This window comes from Pteropus alecto, unplaced genomic scaffold (genome assembly GCF_000325575.1).
Source record: "Pteropus alecto unplaced genomic scaffold, ASM32557v1 scaffold411, whole genome shotgun sequence".
Lineage (NCBI taxonomy): Eukaryota > Metazoa > Chordata > Mammalia > Chiroptera > Pteropodidae > Pteropus > Pteropus alecto.
Window position 1 is genome coordinate 213,637 of NW_006430738.1, and position 8,571 is coordinate 222,207.

Genomic DNA, 8,571 nt, shown 5'->3' on the forward strand with positions numbered 1-8,571 from the left:
GAGAAAGAGGAATGAGAGTAGAACGAGCTTTTTGGTGTCTCCTCTTGTAAGGGTATAAATCCTATTATGGGGACCTCACCCTCATGATCTCATCGAAACCTAATTATCTCTCAAAGTTCCCATCTCCAAATATCATTTGGAGATTGCAGGTGAGGGCTTAAATATATAAATGGGGGGGGCATAATTCAATCTACAGCAAAAGGCAATACATTTTGCATTGTTTGTTTACAAACTCTTGCATTAAGTTTGTTTCAAAGACTCAATAAAAGTGCTCAAGGAATAATATCACCACACATTGTTTGAAATACTAAATGTATACTCCTTAGGACAACATGTGCTATTGGTAATTGAATATGAACAACATACCAACCTTTGAGATAGCAATTTTCAAATGTTCATGTACATTAAAATCTTCTGGGAAATCTGATTAAAATGCAGATTCTTGGACTCCATAGCTGGTACTTCTGCATTTTTAATCAGAACCTTAGGTGATTCTGCTATAGATGAGTGAGAATTACATTTTGAGGAATACCTGACTAGTTATGTCAGCAATAACTGAGTCCTACAAACTAAGTAAACTTTCTGCTGCCTCCTTTTCTTGGCATGACTGCAAGGGCACTGCAGAATTTATAGAGTGTCTAGTGAGTGTTTATAGTTGTGCTAGATGCTTAACCAACAGAGAGAGAGAGAGAGAGAGAGAGAGAGAGAGAGAGAGAGAGAGAGAAATACAAATGGTGCAAAAGGATTTGCTTGGGTTTAGGGAAGAGTTGGTGGGCAGCTCTAGGAGAGCCAGGAGGTAGGTGCAGCCTAACACAGCACAATCGCCGAGTAGATAAACATAATGACTTCAAAAAATTTTTAATCTTTATTTAAAATTATAATTTTAGAGCAGTTTTAAGTTCACAGCAAAATCCAGGTAAAGATACAGAGATTTCTCATATACCCTCTGCCTTGTCTCCACAAATGCATCGCCTCCTCCATTATCAATGTCCCCCACCAGAGTGGTACATAACTGATGAACCTACATTGACACATCATAATCACTCAAAATCCATTGTTTACATTAGAATTCATTCTTGGTGTTGTATGTTCTGTGGGTTTGATCAAATGTATAATAACATGTATCCACCATTGTAATATTCTAAATTATTCACTTTTCTAAAAATCCTCTGTTCATCTTTTTCCCACTCCAAGCCCTGGCAATTTCTGATCTTTTACTGTCTTCATAGTTTTGCCTTTTCTAAAATGTTATATTGTTGGAATCATATAGTGTGTAGCCTTTTCAGATCAGCTTCTTTCACTTAGTAACATGCATTTAAGTTTTCTTCTTTTCATAACTTGATAGCTCATTTATTTTTATTACTAGATAATATTCCATTGTTTGGATGTACCATAGATTATTTGCCTGCTGACAGACATTTTGGTTGCTTCCAATTTTTGACAATTATAAATAAAGCTGCTATAAACATCCATGTTCAGGATTTTGTGTGGATGTGTTTTCAGTTCCTTTGGGTAAATACCAAGGAGCTCAGTTGCTGGATCATATGGAAAGAGTATGTTTAATTTTGTTATAAACACACACACACACACACACACACACACACACACACACACACGCCAAACTGTTTTCCAAAGTAGCAGTACCATTTGCATTATTGTCAGCAATGATTAAGAGTCCTGTTGCTCCACATCCTTGCCCAGCATGGGATGTTATCAGTTTTCTGGATTTTGGCCATTCTAATAATGTGTAGTGGTCTCTCATCATTGTTTTATTTTGAATTTCCCTGGATGTGGAGCATCTTTTCACATGTTTATTTGCCATCCATATGTCTTCTGTGATGAGATGTCTATTAAGATTTTTTGCCCACTTTTAACTGGGTTGTTTACTTTCTTATTATGGACTTTTAAGCGTTCTTTGTATATTTTGGATAACAGTCCTATATCAGATTTGTCTTTTGCAAATATTTTCCCCTTATCTGTGGCTTATCTTCTCATTCTCTTGACATTGTCTTTTGTAGAGCAGAAGTTTTCAATTTTAATAAAGTCCAGCTTATCAAATATTTCTTTCATGGATCATGCCCTTGGTGTTATATCTAAAAAGTCATTGTCATACCCAAGTCACGTAGATTTTCTCCTGTTACCTTCTAGGAGTTTTATAAGTTTTGTATTTTACATTTAGGTCTATAGTCCATTTTGAGTAAATTTTTGTGAAGAGTGTAATGTCTGTGTCTAACTTCATTTTTTTACATGTGGACATCTGGTTATTTCAGCACCATTTGATAAAAAGACTATCTTTGCACCATTGTATTGCTCCTTTGTCAAAGATCAGTTAACTATATTTATGTGGGTTTGTTTCCAGGTTCCCTATTCTGTTCTATTAATATAATCATCTATTCTCTCACCAATACCACACTGTCATTACTGTAGCTTTATAGTAAATTTTGAAGTAAGGTCGTGTCAGTCCTCCAACATTGTTCTTCAATATTGTGTTGGCTATTCTGGATCTTTTGCCTTTCCATATAAACTTTAGAATTAGTTTGTCAATATTCACAAAATAACTTGCTGGGATTTTTGTTGAGATTGCATTGAATGTATAGATCAAGTTGGGAAGAACTGACATCTTCAAAAGATTGAGTGTTCCTGTCCATAAATATGGAATAGCTCTCCAATTATTTAGTTATTTTTTTATTTAATTCATCAGAGTTTTACAGTCTTCCTCATATGAATCTTATACATATCTTATTAGATCTATACCGAAGTATTTCATTTTGGGTGGTGCTAATGTAAATGGCATTGTGTTTTTATTCCAAATTTCACTTGTTTGTTGGTGGTAAAGAGGAAAATGGTTGACTTTTGTATATTAACCTTGTACCCTGAAACTTTCTATAATCATTTATTAGTTCCAAGATTTTTTTTTTGTTGATTCTTTGAAGGTTTTACATAGATGATCATGTCATTTGTAAACAAAGACAATTTTTCCTTCCCAATCTACATACATTTTATTTACCTTTCTTATTTATTACATTAACTAGAACTTCCAAAATAATGTTGAAAAGGAATGATGAGAGGAGACATCCCTGCCTTGTACATGATCTTAGAAAGTTTTTAATTTCTCACCATTAAGTATGATGTTAGCTAGAGTGGGATTTTTTGATAGATATTTTTATCAGGTTGAGGAAGTTGCCCTCTTTTATAGTTTATGGGGAGTTTTTATCATGAATGATACTTGAATTTTATCAAATGCATTTTATGCATCTATTGATATGATAATTGTATTTTAATTTTTAGCCAGCTAATATGAGAGATTACATTAATTAATTTTTTAATGTCAAACCAGCCTTGCATACCATAAACCTCATAAATATATACTTGGTCATGGTATATAATTCTTTTTATACATTGTTGGATTTGATTTACTAATATTTTGTTTAGGATTTTCTCTCATCTATGTTCATGAGAGATACTAGTCTCTAATTTTTCTGTAATGGCTTTTTCTGGTTTTGGTGTTAGGTCAATGCTGGCTTCACAAGATGAGTCAGGAAGTACTCACTTTGCTTTATTTTCTGAAAGATTATAAAGCATTGGTATAATTTTTTTCCTTAAATGTTTGGTAAAATTCTCCAGTGACTTCATCCAGGTCTGGTGCTTTTGTTTTGGAAGGTTATTAATTACTGATTCATTTTCTTTAATAGGCATATTCAGATTGTCTAGTTCTTCTTGTGTGAGTTTTGGCAAATTGTGTCTTCCAAAGATTTAGTCCATTTCATTTAAGTTATTAAATTTGTGGGCATAGACAACTTGTTAATAGTTTTTCTTTATTATCCTTTAAGTGTCTGTAAGATCTGTAATGGTGTTCCCTCTTTCAATTCTGATATTAGTAATTTGTGTCCTTTTTTCCTTAGTTTGCCTGGCTAGAGGCTTATTGATTTTATTTATCTTTTCAAATAACAAACTTTTGGTTTCATTGATTTTCTCTATCGCTTTCTTGTTTACATCTTCATTGAATTCTTTTCTAATTATTATTATTTCTTCTACTTACTTTGGATTTCATTTGCTCTTCTTTTTTTTTTAAATTTTCTAAGGTGGAATTTAGATGATTGATTTTAGATCTTTCTTCTTTCTAATATATGCATTCAGTGTATATATTAGAAAAGAAGCAGCACTGCTTTTACCACATTCCACAAATTTTAATTAGTTGTGTTTTCATTTTCATTTAGTTCAAAATATTTTAAAATTTCTCTTGAAATTTCTCTTTTGATTCATGTGCGATTTAGAAATATGTTTAATTTCCATGTATTTAGGGATAATGACCTTTTTAAAAAAATAAAGAAAAGTAGTTAAATGAGGACATTTTTTGAAATCTGGTATATCCCAGCCCAGCACAATCTAGGCTCTCAAAATAAATGAAAGTTTAAGAATATTATTTTTATCCAAGACTGAGACCCATTGACTGTCACTCAATGTCTCCATTTCCTCATCTCTGAAAATGGGCTGATAATCACATTACCTAAACTTTGGAGATTTTGTGGTGAGTGATATGAGATGGTATCTGAAATCACTCAAGCATGTAGTAAGAATGAAATCTACATCAGCTATTGTCATAGTCCCTTACTGCAGTCATTCCCACTGTTGTACAAGTCTCTTCCATATAGCAGGCCTATGAGAACAGCCTTTTCTTTAAGCTCCCAGACTAGTACTTTATCATGAAACAGTTCTTTTCCATTAACAATTTACAGAAGGCTACTGGACTGATATCCGGTGATATTTCACTACTTTCTGCTTATAGACACAATAAAAATGTGTTTGCATCATCTTTTCAAAAAAAAAAAAGGAGAGTACTTTTATATCCATGCTGGACTTATATATTTAACAGGACTCACTTCGTTCTATGCCCAAGAGCATTTATGGAGTACAAGGGCAAGCTCAGCTAACTTGAGAATAAAATTTCATTATCATGAATTTTAAAAGAACCACCACAGCCACTATGAGAATTGTGAACTGGAACAAGTGAAATCCAGTATGGCTTTCATTATGATTAACCTATAGAAGAGATTGCATTTCCTGACATTGTTATTATTAAAGTGTTAATACATATATTTTTCAAACCCACTGACTAACCTGGTAACAGAGCTGACCATGGAAAGGTGAATTATTTATTTTCTTGCTCTATGTATTTATATTATGACTGAAATTTTACAATATTTTACTTAATTAGAGGTTAAAATAGAAAAGAAATAGAATGAATCAGTTCTAAAAATGAAAGAGAAAGGTTAAAAATTAACAAATCAGTTTTGTATTCATTATTTAACTATGTTTTATCTCATTTTATTTTATTTTTTCTTTTATTAAATTTATTGGAGTGACATTGGTTAATAAAATTATACAGGTTTCAAGTGTATGATTTGATAAAAGTGTATAATTTGATACATCATCTGTATATTGTGATGATACAGCCTCTACTTTCACGAAGTTTAAAAGAATGAAGAAGACAAACAGAAAAACAGGTTATCATAATAGGGCTTGTTAAGAGCTCTGATAATTTTGTTTGTTTGTTTTCCTTAAGTTTATTTTCATTTATTTATTTATTTATTTTAAATTTCTCTCTTTTTTTCTTGATGAGTGTAGTAAAGGTTTATCGATTTTCTTTTTATCTTTTCAAAGAACCAGCTCTTGGTTTCATAGATCTTTATTTTTTTCAGACTCTGTTTCATTTATTTCTACTCTGATCTTTATGATTTCCTTCTTTCTACTTACTTTGGGCTTTGTTTGCCATTCATATTCTAGTTCCTTTAGGTGTAGGGTTAGATCATTAGATTGAGATTTTTCTCATTTCTTCAGGTAGACTTGTCTTGCTATGAATTTCCATTTTGGGACAGCTTTCACTGTGTCCCATATATTTTGGGTTGCGTCTTCACTTTCATTTGTCTCTAGGTATCTTTTGATTTCTTCCTTGGTCTCATGAATAATCCATTCATTGTTTAGTAGCATATTATTTAGCCTCCACGTGTTTGTGTATTTTCCAGTTTTTTTTCTTGTAGTTGATATCTAGTGTCATACCACTGTGGTCAGAGAAGATGCTTGGCATGATTTCAGTCTTCTTAAATTTCTTGAGATTCGTTTCGTGGCCTAACGTGTGGTCTGTCTTGGAAATTGTTCCATGCGCACTTGAGAAAAAAATGCATGTTCTGCTGCTTTGGGGTGAAATGCTCTAAAATATCAATTAAATCTACCTGATCTGATCTGTCATTTACGGCTGCTGTTTCCTTGTTGACTTTCTGTCTGGAAGGTTTATCCCTTGATGTCGGTTAATATTTGTTTTATGTATTGGTCAAAAGATTTTTAATATTTTAATATTTTGAGGAATCTTTAAGCTGTTTTCCATAAAAGTTGTACCAATTTACAATTCCACCAACAGTGTATGAGTGTTTCCTTTTTCCCACATCCTCACCAACACTTGTTGTTCTTTGATTTATTGATGATAGCCATTCTGACAGGTGTGAGGTGATATCTCATTGTGGTTTTAATTTGCATTTCTCTGATGATTAGTGACCTTGAGCACCTTTTTATATGTCTATTAGCCATCTGTATTTCCTCTTTGGAGAAGTATCTGTTCAAGTCTTCTGCCCATTTTTTAATTGGATTGTTTCTGTTTTTTTGTTGTTGAGTTGTATAAGTTCTTTATATATTTTGGATATTAACTCCTTACCAGATGTATCATTAGCGAATATCTTCTCCCAATCAGTCGGTTGTCTTTGTTTTGTTGATGGTTTCCTTTGTTGTACAAACACTTTTTAGTTTGATGTAGTCCCATTTGTTTATTTTTCCTTTTGTTCTCTTGCCCGAGGAGATATATCTGAAAAGAAATTCCTGTTAGTAATATCAGAGAGTTTGCTGCCTATGTTTTCTTCTAGAAGTTTTATGGTTTCATGTCTTACATTTAAGTCTTTAATCAACTCTGAGTTTAGTATATGATGTAAGAAGGTGGTCCAGTTTCTTCTTCTTCTTCTTCTTCTTCTTCTTCTTCAGATGAGGCTAGAAATATACAGGCCTTAAAGTGTTAAAAAATGTCTTCTTCTTCTTCTTCTTCTTCTTCTTTTTTCTTTTTTTTGGCATGTATCTGTCTAATTTTCTCTGCATCATTTATTGAAGAGACTATTTTTACATCATTGTATATTCTTAACTCCATTGTCATATATTAAGCAAGCATATATGTGTGTGTTTATTTCTGGGCTCTCTATTCTGTTCCATTGATCAATGTGTCTGTATTTATGCCAATACTATACTGTTTTGATAACTGTAGGCTTGTAGTGTAATTTGATATCAGGTACTGTGATGCCTCCAACTTTGTTCTCCTTTCTCAAGATTGCATGGCTATTTGGGGTTTTTTATGGCTCCATAGAAATCTTAGGATCCTTTGTTCCAGCTCTCTGAAAAATGCAATTAGTATTTTGATAGGGATTGCATTGAATCTATAGATTGCTTTGAGTAGTACAGCCATTTTAGAGATGTTGATTATTCCTACCCATGAACACGGTATATGCTTCCATTTATTTGTATCTTCTTCAATTTCATTTTCAATGACATAATTTTCTGAAAACAGGTCTTTTACTTCTTTGGTTAATTTGATTCCCAGGTATTTGATAATTTTCAGTGCAATTGTAAATGGGATTGTTTTCTTAATTTCTCTTTCTGAAAGTTCATCATTGGTGTATAAAAATGTCACTGACTTCTGAATATTTATTTTGTAACCTGCTACTTTACTGAATTAATTGCTAAGTTCTAACAGTTTTTTGGAGGAATCTTTAGGGTTCTCTATATATAGTATCATGTCATCAGCAAATAACGAGAGTTGTACTTCTTCCTTTCCAATTCAGATGCCTTTTATTTCTCTTTCTTGTCTTATTGCTGTGGTTAAGACTTCCAATACAATGGTAAAGAGTGGTGAAAGTGAGCATCCTTGTCTTGTTCCTGATCTTAAGGAAAATGCTTTTAGCCTTTCCTCACTAAATATGATGTTAGCTGTAGGTTTGTCATATATGGCCTTTATTATGTTGAGGTATGTTCCTTCTATCCCCACTTTGAGAGTTTTTATCATACATGGGTGCTGGATTTTGTCGAATGCTTTTTCTGCATCTTTTGATATGACAATGTGGTTTTTTATGTGATGTATCACATTAATTGATTTGTGGATATTGTACCAACCTTGCATCCCAAGAATGGATACAGCTTGATCATAGTACATAATATTTTAATGTATTGTTGAATTTGTTTTGCTAAATTGTTAAGGATTTTTGAATCAGTGTTCATAAGAGATATCAGCCTATAGTTTTAATTCTTTGTAATGTCTTTGTCTAGTTTTGGAATCAAGGTAATGGCGGCTTCATTAAAGGAGTTAGGGTGTCTTCTCTCTTCTTAAATTTTTGGGAATAGTTTAAGAAGAATAGGTGTTAATTCTTTGCCTATGAAGCCATGTGGTGCAGAACGTTTGTTTTTGGGAGGTTTTTGATTACTGATTCAATTTCATTGGTAGTAATCAGTTGGCTCAGATTTTCTGTTTCTTTTTGACTCAGC